The following is a 14,629-nucleotide window of genomic DNA, read 5'->3' as shown; positions in this document are numbered from 1 at the left end:
CAAACAAACAAACAAACAAAACTTAGCATGTGTGTATATCTTAATACTCCTCAGTTTCTTTGTGTGGATCTTAGTGTTACTTAGTATCTGTGTGGATTTTAATGTTAATTAACGTAATCACGAATGTTCTCGTTAAATATGTATTGAGTGAACATTCACATGTCATTTTGAGCTAACATACATTTTTCTGACATGTGAAATAAATATCCAACACGGTTCTCACATAAAATATTTTTAATAGACTCTTTGCCAGATATAATGTTCGATGTGACAAATGTTAGGTTTACTTGACAGACTTTTACAACAAGTACCAGAGACCCCTACCAAAATGTTTTCTTAACAAACTATTAATGTACTGTAGAAAAGACATACACGAAGAGGGGGGGGGAGATCATGTATGATCTCGATATCTCAATATTTTTGTGATTCGTTGCTTTGACCCTCTAGGCGAAATAATAAATAAGTAACAGAGTCTCTTTGGTAACAAGTAGTTGGACTTTCATACCATTAATGAATTAATGACCAACTATGACCAACTACTTTCATACCATTATGATCAACTACTTTCATACCTTAATGGTATGATTCAGTACCATTTTTTTTACACTTTCTAATTTTGTTTATTGTCTTTGTAATAGAGCGGCTACAACTGGATGAATGTTCCTACCATAACCCATACGAAAATCCATAGTTCCAGCATTGTGAAAATTATGGTATTATTGAAACCGATACATCTCTAACCCCCAAAATTAACACATATTGATGTATTTAAATCACGGGAAATTAAACTTCGCCTCTTTTTTTTACTGAAAAGTAATAATTGTGGCTTATCTCTAGGACGAATTATTATAGAATAAGTATGTCACACTTGTTCACTTATTACCCAGCATTTGACGGTTAAAATTAGAGAAACTTTAAATTCGTGTATTTATGAGCGCTACATCACTTTCCTTACTACTTCAGGTTCCATTTTTAAATTTACATGTTACACTTAGTGGCTTTTCTCGACACGAAAATTGGTTTACGCTTATGAAACGTAGGGTGAGCTTTAATAGCTATGTTAAAACTGTTGAAAATGTAAGATTGTAATAAAGATTTTAGTTTTAATATATTTTTGTATTGTTTGCTCAGTAAAACAATATATCAAAACTTTTGTTAGTTTTGATATATTGTTTTACTGTTTGTTAGTTTTGATATATTGTTTTACTGTTTGTTAGTTTTGATATATTGTTTTACTGTTGGTTAGTTTTGATATATTGTTTTACTGTTGGTTATTTTTAATATATTTTTGTACTGTTTGTTATTTTTGATATATTGTTTTACTGTTTGTTAGTTTTGATATATCGTTTTACTGTTTGTTAGTTTTAATATATTTTTGTATTGTTTGTTAGTTTTGATATATTGTTTTACTGTTTGTTAGTTTCTTTTTAATTTCGCGCAAAGCTACTCGAAGGAATTAGCCGTCCCTAATATAGACGTGATAGACTAGATAGAAGACAGCTAGTGAACAATACCCACCGCCAACTCTTGGGCTACTCTTATACTAACGAAAATTAGGATTGAACATCACATTATTACGCCCCAATGGCTGAAAGGGTGAACATGTTCGGTGACGGTATTCTAAAAAATTTTGAACTATTGATCAGAGAGACAGCAGCACGCGCCGCCGTAAGGGCTTTGTCCAGCTATGACCCGAAAATACACTTTACTATCATTATTATAATATACCTACGGCTGAAAGTTCAAAGCTTGTTCAGTGACATTGTGACACGAACCTTGGACATTCAGATCTGCATCTCAGCGTACTAATTAATCTCTAAGCCAAGCTCAGACTCAAACATTTACTTAAGTCAAGCAATGATTACATATAAATATATATTTTTTCGTATTATATTTGTATTTAAAAGATATGTTGTTTGTTTAATCAGTGGACTCGTATAGACAAAGAGTACTACTATAAGATAGAGTTTGTTTGTTCAATAGAACCCGGATATTCAAACAATGAGTAAATAATACAAGATAAACAGTTTGTTCATTCAGTGGGACCTGGATATTCAAACAATGAGTAAATAATACAAGATAAACAGTTTGTTTGTTCAATAGAACCTGGATATTCAAACAATGGGTAAATAATACAAGATAAACAGTTTGTTTGTTCAATGGGACCCGGATATTCAAACAATGGGTAAATAATACAAGATAAACCGTTTGTTCATTCAGTGGGACCTGGATATTCAAACAATGAGTAAATAATACAAGATAAACAGTTTGTTTGTTCAATAGAACCCGGATATTCAAACAATGGGTAATAATACAAGTTAAACAGTTTGTTCATTCAGTGGGACCTGGATATTCAAACAATGAGTAATAATACAAGATAAACAGTTTGTTTGTTCAATAGAACCCGGATATTCAAACAATGGGTAATAATACAAGATAAACAGCTTGTTTGTTCAATAGAACCCGGATATTCAAACAATGGGTAATAATACAAGTTAAACAGTTTGTCCATTCAGTGGGACCCGTATATTCATTGCTTAAGACAGAAACTTCGGCTTGACTTGATAGTAGAGCCTAGACTCATCAATCAATCGTTGTTTTCATTAATTACGTTTCAATAGTTAATCAGTTGATCTCCACTGATACATTCAGCCAACATGGTTTATGACAAGTTGAAAAAATGTCAGTACTAATTTTTGTAATCGTGATACCCGTAGTAGCAGGATCATGATTGGATGGGACAAATAGTAGAGGACTTGAGATGAAATTTGATTCGTTTATTCAAAACGTGGGTTTTCTCTGTAAGCTAGCTACGTTTTCATTCGTTCGTTTCACTGAAGTGCTTTTGATGCATATTCGAAACAGAGTCGTACTCAGAGAAATCTCTGTTTTTTCCTTCAGGTTCTCTGATTACCTCATTAATCTGTACAATCTATTTACAGATGGTCCAGCCAACGTGAAGGTCAACATTTAATTTGTACAATCTCTTTACAGATGGTCCAGCCAACGTGAAGGTCAACATTTAATCTGTACAATCTCTTTACAGATGGTCCAGCCAACGTGAAGGTCAACATTTAATTTGTACAATATCTTTACAGATGGTCCAGCCAACGTGAAGGTCAACATTTAATTTGTACAATCTCTTTACAGATGGTCCAGCCAACGTGAAGGTCAACATTTACATTCGGAGCATCAGCAAAATTGACGATGTTGTTATGGTAAGTTCTCTTTCTCCCCAACTAACCTGTTGGTTTCTTGACGTTGGATGTTATATTTTATTCTTCTGAATTTGAAACTCCACATGAGACGTACACTTACATCTTTCGGTAAAAATAAAAGCAAGTTTTTAAAGACTAAGTATCGTATCTGTTAGTACATTGTGCAACTACTGGTCGCTTGATGGCGCTGCTTGGCTTCAGCTTCGACGTATAACAACTAGTTACTCATATGGATTTGTGCACGTCTTTCACTCAATACAACGAAATTCTGATCAACTATCCTGACCTTTACAAGTCACCAACCCGATATTTTCCCTTTAGATTATGTGAGTAGACCACATATACATCTTATGACGAAATGTTGTCTTTCCCTGTAAAGCAAATTTCATCTATTTATCATAGGTGTATATCCAACTTCTATCTAAATTTAAATAAAATGTTTTTTTTTCGAGTCATATAGCCCCCCTCTCCCCAGTGACTCAATGGTAAGTCTGCAGGCTTACGATGCTAAAAATCGGGTTTCGATACCCGTGGTTGGCAGGGCATAAATAGAGAATTGTGTAGCTTTGCAGTTAATAAAAACCAACCAATAAACCAAACTTTAAAATTGGAACAAATATATTTTTATACACGTCCTACGTTTATGAAGGATTTATTTTATTTTTTTTCGCGTGTAGTTTTAAATCTCACTTTTGTATTTTATTTGAAGTTCTTTAGTAATCGAAAGATCGGTCGTGTTACCTTCCTGGTTTTCTGGATTAGTTCACATGGAATGTATATTACCTAAAGACTGGTTGATTATTTGTTATAGTTACTGTTGACTCAAAACACTTTTTATACTTTTGTTCTATACTCTCTACACCAGAATCGGATTGAAAATACATTTTAATTTAATGAACACATTTGTTGTTATATTGACCTTTAAGAATATATATATGTATGTAAATATATTAGTAGTTGACTTGTGTGTTGAAGCGATGGTTTTTCTAGAGATTTTCAACAGTGATTCAAAATATAATAAATAAAGTGGTAATTTTCTGCGGTTATGCTACAAGCAGTGTATAAAAAAACATTTTTAAACATTAATAGTAATTTATTTCCCATCAACGGCCTGTATTATGTTGAAAGTTACTGGATTTCAGTGTAAGGTGAACCCTAACTTGGCAGTTCCTGGGTTTTCAGTGTAAGGTGAACCCTAACTTGGCAGTTCCTGGGTTTTCAGTGTAAGGTGAACCTAGCTTGGCAGTTCCTGAGTTTTCAGTGTAAGGTGAACCCTAAATTGACAGTTCCTGGGTTTTCAGTGTAAGGTGAACCGTAAATTGAAAGTTCACGGGTTTTCAGTGTAAGGTGAACCGTAAATTGGAAGTTCCCGGGTTTTCAGTGTAAGGTGAACCCTAAATTGACAGTTCCTGGGTTTTCAGTGTAAGGTGAGTCCTAAATTGACAGTTCCTGGATTTTCAGTGTAAGGTGAGCCCTAAATTGACAGTTCCTGGATTTTCAGTGTAAGGTGAGCCCTAAATTGGCAGTTCCTGGGTTTTCAGTGTAAGATGAGCCGTAAATTGACAGTTCCCGGGTTTTCAATGTAAGGTGAACCCTAACTTGCAGCTCCTGGATTTTCAATGTAAGGTGAACCTAGCTTGCAGCTCCTGGATTTTCAGTGTATAGTGAACCGTAATTTAGCGGCTCTCGGGATTTCAGTGGACAGTGAACTTGAATTTAGAAGCTCCCTGGTTTTACTGGAGTGTTAACCCTAACTCAATAAATCCCAGGTTTTTAGTGGATGATGAATCTTAACTAAGATATACTTTATTATTCCGTTAATTTCACTAACAGTATCGTTAGAATGTTTAATACATCAATTTTTTTTTAATTTTATTCTTTATTATTATACTTTTATTATAGAGAATTTTAGCATTGCTAGCTTAATATATGAATTTAGGACTAACCTAAATCTAAGATGGACGAAGGTTGTGAGCTATTATTTGGATTACGGCCGAAAATATCGTTAACATCCAGGGTACTCATATGATGAAACAATTCATTCTAATCTTTATAAATAAAAACGTAAGAAACGTATATTTAATTAGCTATACTCAATACTAGGTTGATTTTTGTTTTAGCTCTAAGTACGTAACTTGCCCTGATTGGAAGCTAATATGAACTAGCAGTTCTCAGGTTTTCAGTGGAGTACTGAACCCTAACTTATTAGCTCCTAGGATTTCAATGTAATCTATTTTCGGCAGGAATACAGTGTCCAGATGACGTTTAGAGAGAGCTGGCGGGACGAAAGACTCATGTTTGACGACTTGGGCGGCCAGATGACTTATCTAACGTTGACAGATCCAGACAAAATCTGGAAGCCTGATTTGTTCTTTGCCAATGAGAAAGAAGGACATTTCCATAAGATAAAGGTATGATATGTATATCATAAGTGAACAACAATGAAAATATTTCGCTATAGAAGAACTACCTATGTTCACATACCCACGAACAAGATACAAAACTGTAAATAACATGATCTGACTTTTGATGCATTAATTTACAGGCGCTTCATTATTGGGAAAATATCATAGATATTAATTGATATAGCTAGCAAAACACCGAGAAGCCAAGAAACTTACCTTATGCTGTACAGTACTTTTCCGTTAGGATAAATACGAAGTAGAACATTAGGCATAATGTTGTAGAATATGTACATCATAAGTAACAACAAAGGTATGATATGTACATCATAAGTGAACAACAAAGGTAGTATATGTACATCATAAGTGAACAACAATTGTAGAATATGTACATCATAAGTGAACAACAATGGTAGAATATGTACATCATAAGTGAACAACAAAGGTAGTATATGTACATCATAAGTGAACAACAATTGTTGCTCACTTATGATGTACATATCCTACCATTGTTGTTCACTTATGATACAGATATCCTACCATTGTTATTCGCTTATGATGTACATATCCTACCATTGTTATTCGCTTATTATATAAATATTGTATCATTGTTATACAGTAATTATATACATCTCCTATCATTGTTATTCACTTATTATATAAATAACCTATCATTGTTAGTCATTAATTATATAGATATCCTATCATTGTTATTCACTTATTATATAAATAACCTATCATTGTTAGTCATTAATTATATAGATATCCTATCATTGTTATACAGTAATTATATACATATCCTACCATTGTTATTCGCTTATTATATAAATATTGTATCATTGTTATACAGTAATTATATACATCTCCTATCATTGTTATTCACTTATTATATAAATAACCTCTCATTGTTATACATTAATTATATAAATATCCTATCATTGTTATTCGCTTATTATATAAATATCCTATCATTGTTATTCACTTATTATATAAGTATCCTGTAATGTCGTAAATTGATTTGACAGTTTTACCAAATAATATCACTCAAGCTATAATAGATAAAAATAAACCACCAAACTGTACTAAACTCCTAATCTATTGCTTGCCCAAACGTTATTAGAAATATTATTTCTTATATCTTCGTTTCTATAGTACTACTATATACTAAGCTTGCAATATACTTTTATCTAACAACACAGAGAATTTCTATGACGTAAGCAGTTTTTTTTCTATCTGTGCTTGTAATGGATATTTAGCTCTTGTTGTAAGTATGCTGTAACGTAAAGCTGCTTCCATTTTCTCTGCTGTAGCCTATATCAGTAAAAATGTCGGAAAAAGATTATGTCTAAACGTCACTCATGATAATAATAAAACTTTCAGATTGAATATGGTTTTAAAAACGATACTTCAAGATAAGCCTAATCCACAAATGATCCCTCTTCATTATGTATAAATTTCGTTAACAGTATAAATGCTATTGGTACTTACGACACCGAATTTAGGGCATAAAAACAGGAAGTACTCGACAAATTGGTTTACTGCGATAAAGGTAAACCAAATAAATTGAAAGTTATTTCATCATCTCATTCTCCTTGTATGTGAAAGATTTAGAAGCTGGATGGCAAGCAGCAAACTTTTGATTGGTTGGTTGTTTTTAGAGCAAAGCCACATTATGCTATCTGTTGTGTCCATCGTGGGGAATCGAATTTTAGCATTATAAGCCCCTCAACTTACCTCCGTCCACTTCAAGAAACTAGTAAAAACATTTTTAAACCAAATAATTCGAGGTCTTTTATGATAAAAAATTTATTGATATCCCAACAGAACACGTGGCTCATTTAGAGCACATAAAGACTCACAAACATCATCGTTCAAAAAAGCAGGCATTTCTAAAGAAAGTAAATATATACGAATATCCAATTTGAGAAGAATATAGTAAATGTCATTAAACTTCTAACCAAAAGTGAACAATAAATATTATGCTACTTTCCTGCAAGAATATTGTACGTCGTATGTTATTGGTATAATGTAGCGTCATGGCAGTTAAGCGATATTTCATAGAAGACAGAAACTGTACTGAATGACGTGTTGAACTTCAAAGGGCACCATCGTCATTTGAGTTGTACATTGTCTTCAACTTTAAGCTTCCTTTGAAGCCAAACATCTCAATTTACATAGTGCAATCAACATTTCTGTAAACATTGTAGCTTATGGAACGTATTAGAAAACAAATATATCATTTCTGGTGCAGTACTATGGATGTACAGTAGTGCTAATTTGATTGCAATGTGGACCAAGGAATGATGGGGAAGTCATGAGGCAGCTGTGGTGATCTATAAATCATTGTATAGGTTGAACGTTTTTAATGTGGCCTTCTTCATCTTATCACAGAAACGGATCACATTCTTTCTAAGTTAGATCCAGTAGATTCTAAAGATGACGCATTTATAGAGGAACTGACGCTGTATCGTGCATCCAACTATAGTTTTCCTTGTCTGTACATTTCAGCAGAATATTAAAGATAGTCCTTAATTTAAATCATAGATGGCGCGTCGTTCATTATTTCGACACGTTTATCCAACATATAACAAATGAAAGGCGAGTTAATAAAGGATAAAAACGTCTGAGGGGTAATTTTATTTCTCCCCTTTCAGTACTTAGCTTATCTCCCCCCGCGAGTATCTAAATTAATAAACAACTGTATTCTCTAATATGACTAAATTAGTGTTAGGGGCCGGATGCAACCCGATAGCCGCGAGTTGAACTCTGACATCATTTGTACCCAAAGTTATTCCTTTCTGTTAATAAAAGAACGTGTTCACTATTATCATTACGCTCTTATATAAAAAATATAAGAATAATTGGTTTGGTTTGAATTTTGCTCAAAGCTACACGAGGGCTATCTACGCTATCCGTCCCAAATTTAGCAGTGATAGACTAGAGAGAAGACAGCTAGTCAACAACATCCACCGCCAACTCTTGGGCTACTCTTTACGATAAAACAGTGGAATTTACCATCATATTATAATGCCCTCACAGCTCAAAGGACAGTAACGCCCCTACAGCTCACAGGGCAAGCGTGTGCCCTCACCATCAGGCCGTGCCAGGTCATATTACAATAACCAAATTTAGATGAATTGCACCTTAAAAGGTTTGGGGTTACTGGGTTTTTCAATAGTTATTTATCTATTTTTTTTTATCGCGCATGTTCTCTAAACATAACTATACTTTCACGCGAAAAACTAATACTGGACATAAGATAGTCTGTTTGCAATATTTCCAGTACAAAGTTTCAGTGTTTGGTGTATAGGATATAAATAATAAATCGGTTGTTATATTTCAGTATTAAGCTTGTATTTCTCTATTTTTATGTCGTGTGAATATTATCGTTTTCTGTACGTTTGTATTTCGTGAAACCATTCCATGAAAACCAAAAGGCTGAAAATCTTGCGAAGTAATCTCTTGTTGAGGAAATGTGTTCGCTAACGAAATAAATGTAAAATTTCAAAGATTTTTTAAAGTTCTGGTGACCAGTTAGATTAGTCGCTAAGACTACCTCATTCATTTTACATCATCTAAATAACATGAAACATATTTACTTAGATATCTCGAAGTAGTATTTTTGATCATTTTCTAAAACGTTTGCTTAGCATCTGGGATGTTTTCAGAACCTGGATGAATTTGATAAATTGGATGCGGTAAAGTACCTTTAGAGCTCCCAACCCTGTCTGTTTTTATGTGGGTTAAGGAATGTTTTTGATTAGACTTTTGTACTCTGGTAAAGTACATAAAGTACACATCATTTAAAGTATCTTTAAAGCTTGTATACCGGTCTATTTGTACGTGGGTTAACGGAATGTTCTTGATAAAACCTAGCACACCTGTGAATCGTCTTTAGAACTTGTAACCCTTGTTTTTTCTCATGTGGATAAGACCATTATCTGTATCCTACAGTTATTAAACTCTCTTGTTCTGATTCATTCACCATGTCTTTGGTTTAAGCTTGCCCAAGTTAATTCCCTTGTGTCATTGTATTAGTGCAGAATTGTACAAAGTTGGTTCAGATCTGTGGACACATTTTGATTCACTACACAACCATGTTTAACTGTGTGTAACTACCACCTCACAACCATGTTTAACTGTGTGTAACTAGTACCTCACAGCCATGTTTAACAATGTGTAACCAGTACCCCAGCCATGTTTAACTGTTAGTAACTAGTACCTAACAGCCATATTTAACTATGTGTAACCAGTACCTAACAGCCATATTTAACTATGTGTAACTAGTACCTAACAGCCATATTTAACTATGTGTAACCAGTACCTAACAGCCATATTTAACTATGTGTAACTAGTACCTAACAGCCATATTTAACTATGTGTAACTAGTACCTAACAGCCATATTTAACTATGTGTAAGTGTAACTAGTACCTCACAACCATGTTTAACTGTGTGTAACTAGTACCTACAGTTAAACATGGTTGTGAGGTACTAGTTACATACAGTTAAACATGGTTGTGAGGTACTAGTTACATACAGTTAAACATGGTTGTGAGGTACTAGTTACATACAGTTAAACATGGTTGTGAGGTACTAGTTTCACACAGTTAAACATGGTTGTGAGGTGCTAGTTACACACAGTTAAACATGGTTGTGAGGTACTAGTTACACACAGTTAAACATGGTTGTGAGGTACTAGTTACACACAGTTAAACATGGTTGTGAGGTACTAGTTACACTCTGTTAAACATGGTTGTGAGGTACTAGTTACACACAGTTAAACATGGTTGTGAGGTACTAGTTACACTCTGTTAAACATGGTTGTGAGGTACTAGTTACACATAGTTAAACATGGCTGTGAGTTACTGCTTTCTTTAACAGTGATCGGTATTCTACTATCTCCGACAGTGCTGCTAATAACCATCTTGAGAACTACATGTATTAAGTGCAAACAGAAAATCCCAAAATCATTAGAGTACAAACTGTGGAAAATTAATAACAGAAAGTGTGTGATGTGAGTCGTGTTTCACTATCTTCTCTCCCTTTATAATAGAGGAAAAAATACATAGAAAACCACATGAAGCAAATGATCGAGTTCTTACAAGTGAAAGCTGCTAGAGGTGGTGTAATGGTGTGGGGAACGTCCTCGTGGAATAGTTGGATTCTTTGATTATTTAATAGAAAAGGTGAATAATAACCAGAATGTAAATGGAAACTGATGCCACTTATGTCTACTCCACGATGTTGTATTTCCATCCTGATGAACAAAGACTTTTCTAAAACGACAATGTGATATTCCACCGTACTCGTATTAACCGTATTTGGTTCGAAGAGCGTGATAGTGAGCTCATTTTCTTTCTTGACCAACAAAATCTCCAGAACTCAATCCTGTTGAACATCTTTATGGGTCGACATTCGCTGCCCTAATCTTCTGTCGAACGGAGACCATGGTCCACGAAGAGTGAGAATAAGATACTTTCCGGCGTTTTTCTTGACGAAAGGTGGTTTAATCCGATATTAGATGGAAGTCCTAATAAACGGACCAGTTAAAGTACACGTGCTCTTCTATTAAGCTAAAAAACTTTCTTGTATGAAAAATTCACTTTAAAAATATTTTCAGTTTTATTTCCAACACACTTACTAACCTAAAATTTTGTCGGTTTTATTAACTTTGAATTGGACGTATTAGGTCAACAGTATAGGAGGCCCATTTGATAAAGTGATGAAATATTCGTTTGTTTGTTTTTCTCAAGTAATGAATCAGCAATACGGTTCACAGGTAAGAAACATGATAACCCGAGAGCTTTCAGAAAGTCATTTTCAGCAAGCAGTATGGATAATATTAATCAAGAACTGTCATAAACTTGGTGAATGATTAATAAAATAGCTAATTAATAACTTATATACAGTTAATATAAAGCACTCATAATTAAAGATAACAACAGATAATTTACTATAGTATAAAGCACTCATAATTAAAGACAACAACAAATAATTTACTATAGTATAAAGTACTCATAATTAAAGACAACAACAGATAATTTACTATAGTATAAAGTACTCATATCTGTTGTTGTCTTTAATTAATTTACTATAGTATAAAGCACTCATAATTAAAGACAACAACAAATAATTTATTGTAATATAAACAAATTACTGAACAAGATAGTTTGTCTTGTGGTCTTATATTCAAAGGATAATCGTATGATAACCGTTAACAATATTAATTTATATAAATAATTTAAGTTTAGTCTGGTTGTTCTTAGACACAATGTGCTCTGTCCACTATGGGTATCGAAACTCAAACTTCACTTTCGTAAGCCTACAGACTTACAGCTGAACCACTGAGAAACTGATAATTTTAAGTGTAACCAAGGAACGTGAGAAGTAATTTTAAACGTTACTGCTACCCTAGTAAATTACGAAAATTGAGAAATTCAGTGTTCGTATCAATCATAACAATTTTAGGCTGACCAACGAGCTTGTAAACCATGATAACGCTTTACTAATGTTGATTAAAAGATCTTGTATTATATCTTCTTCTAGGGTGATTTTTTAACGTTGTACCCATGATAACACTTTATTAATGTTGATCAAAAGATCTTGAATTATATCTTCTTCTAAGGGTGATTTTATAACGTTGTACCCATGATAACACTTTATTAATGTTGATCAAAAGATCTTGTATTATATCTTCTTCTAGGGTGATTTTATAACGTTGTACCCATGATAACACTTTATTAATGTTGATCAAAAGATCTTGTATTATATCTTCTTCTAGGTTGATTTTTTAACGTTGTGCCAATGATGACACTTTATTAATGTTGATCAAAAGATCTTGTATTATATATTCTTCTAGAGTGAAGCTTCAATGTTGTAACCATGGTAACATGTTACCGTAAATGTGGATTGTCTCTTGCCAAATCTTATTCTCAGTTGAAAATTCATTTTGCAGATTTGCGCATAACAAAAATTAATTCAACTGTCTGGACATCAGAGAGGTGGATTCGAATTTTGCCAGATTTTAAATTTAGCCTTTTCAGAAAAAAAATCTAAGCTTTTTATTGTAGCAGAAAGGTTAAATATAACCTGCTAAATATAATAGACTTAGTGAAAACTTGTATACTTTTTTTTTATCCTTTGTCTTCTTCAACAGAATATCTCTTGTTTTGTCGTGTCCGATGAATCTCAAGTACTACCCGCTGGACAAGCAGACTTGTTCTATCGTCATGGCCAGTTGTAAGTAACTTCTACTCAGAAGGTCACCGTAACCATCTCTGTTACCGATCAGGTGTTTGTTTGTTTGTTTTTAATTTCGCGCAAAGCTACGCGAGGGCTATCTGCGCGAGCCTTCCTTAATTGACCAGTGTAAGACTAGAGGGAAGGCAGCTAGTCAGCACCGCCCACCGCCAACTCTTGGGCTACTCTTTTACCAACGAATAGTAAGATTGACCGTCACATTATAACTCCCCCATGGTTGAAAGGGCGAGCATGTTTGGTGGGACGGAGATTCGAACCTGCGACCCTCAGATTGCAAGTCAAGTGCATTAACCACCTGTCCATGCCGGGCTCACATATTACAGAACGCTCTCCTTATTTCTTGATCAAATCTGCTCCTATTTGTGGGTCAAGTAATCGGTTTTACTTGTAAATGCCACAGTGATACGTTACGATAACGGGAACTTAAATTACACAAAACACCATTAGATTTCATTGAAATTTGGTGTCAATATTATACATAGTTCAACATTCATAGACCAAAATAAAGTCGAAAATACACGTGCATGTTTATTGGAAATGTGTGAAATAGGCTGTAAATAATCCTTTGTGTAACTTTACGCAGAAAAAAAAAGGTAAATTAAATTTTTAGTAAAAATTACATTTATTCTCAAAATCCCTAATTAGGGTTAATATTGCAGTAAAATTAAATGTAACATAATTCTCAAAATCCCTAATTAGGGTTAATATTGCAGTAAATAAAATGTAACATAATTCTCAAAATCCCTAATTAGGGTTAATATTGCAGTAAAATAAAATGTAACATAAATGCAGCGGGTTATAAGTTCTGTCCTATCATACGATATCATTGCGCAGTAAGGCAAAAATAATGTAAAATTCTTGTTATTTTGTCCTAAATGCGTGGCTTTTCCCTGTTTTATTCCTAACATCACCTGCAATCGAATGTCGTATAAAACTATTGATTTATTCTCATTTTTAGTAGAGGAACTGAACATAGTGATTGATATAGTAGTTAAAAACGGTTACGACCGCGTAAAAGAACAACAAAATACGGGCGTTTCCCTCCACTATGCCTATAATTTCGTTTTTATTTACAAAAGAAATATAAAGACGACCCCATAAAGTTTTAAAACGAGGTCGTAGAGGGAGCAAATGGAGAGCGAACTTAAGAAAAAATACGTCATACAGTTCTGGAATCAATGCTGTAGTTTGTATAGTTCGTAAATACTGAATAAATCAAACCCTAAAGAATTTCTGTTAATACCTATATTCTTCCGAAAATATCTCAAATACGCCACCGTAGTTTCCATCCAGTTTTTGTTTTCGAATCTAAATGACATTTTCTTGTGTGTGTGTGTTCTATGCAGATGGTTATACTACGGAGGATCTGAAGTTTGAGTGGAAGGAGGGTGATCCTGTCCAAGTGACCAAAAACTTGCATCTTCCTCGATTTACATTGGAAAAATACCTCACCAACTATTGTACCAGTAAGACCAACACAGGTGATTATTTTTTATACTGTATTTAAATAACGTGGGAAACGAGTGATAAAAAAAAATTCAACAGTTAATACTCCCCGTGATAGCGCAGAGGTAAGCTTGAGGACTTATAACGTTAAAATTTGGAGTTCAATTTACGCAACTGGTACAGAGCGCAGATAGCCCAATAGAGCAGTTTTGTGCTTCAAGAAGCGAAACGTTCTGGTGAAACTATATTTATGTTCGTGTTTCGTTTTAATGTGTGTGTGTGTTTTTTAATACTGATCACTG

General features: G+C 33.7%; 1 pseudogene; it reads left to right on the top strand.

Annotated features, from left to right (window-relative positions):
• Positions 1-3,150: 3,150 nt before the first annotated feature.
• The window catches only part of LOC106467001, a 14,512-nt pseudogene continuing 3,033 nt past the window's right edge, over positions 3,151-14,629 (top strand).

The sequence above is a fragment of the Limulus polyphemus genome, unplaced genomic scaffold, assembly GCF_000517525.1.
Source record: "Limulus polyphemus unplaced genomic scaffold, Limulus_polyphemus-2.1.2 Scaffold2455, whole genome shotgun sequence".
In the NCBI taxonomy this organism is placed as follows: Eukaryota; Metazoa; Arthropoda; class Merostomata; order Xiphosura; family Limulidae; genus Limulus; species Limulus polyphemus.
This window is presented reverse-complemented; position numbering and strand designations above follow the sequence as displayed.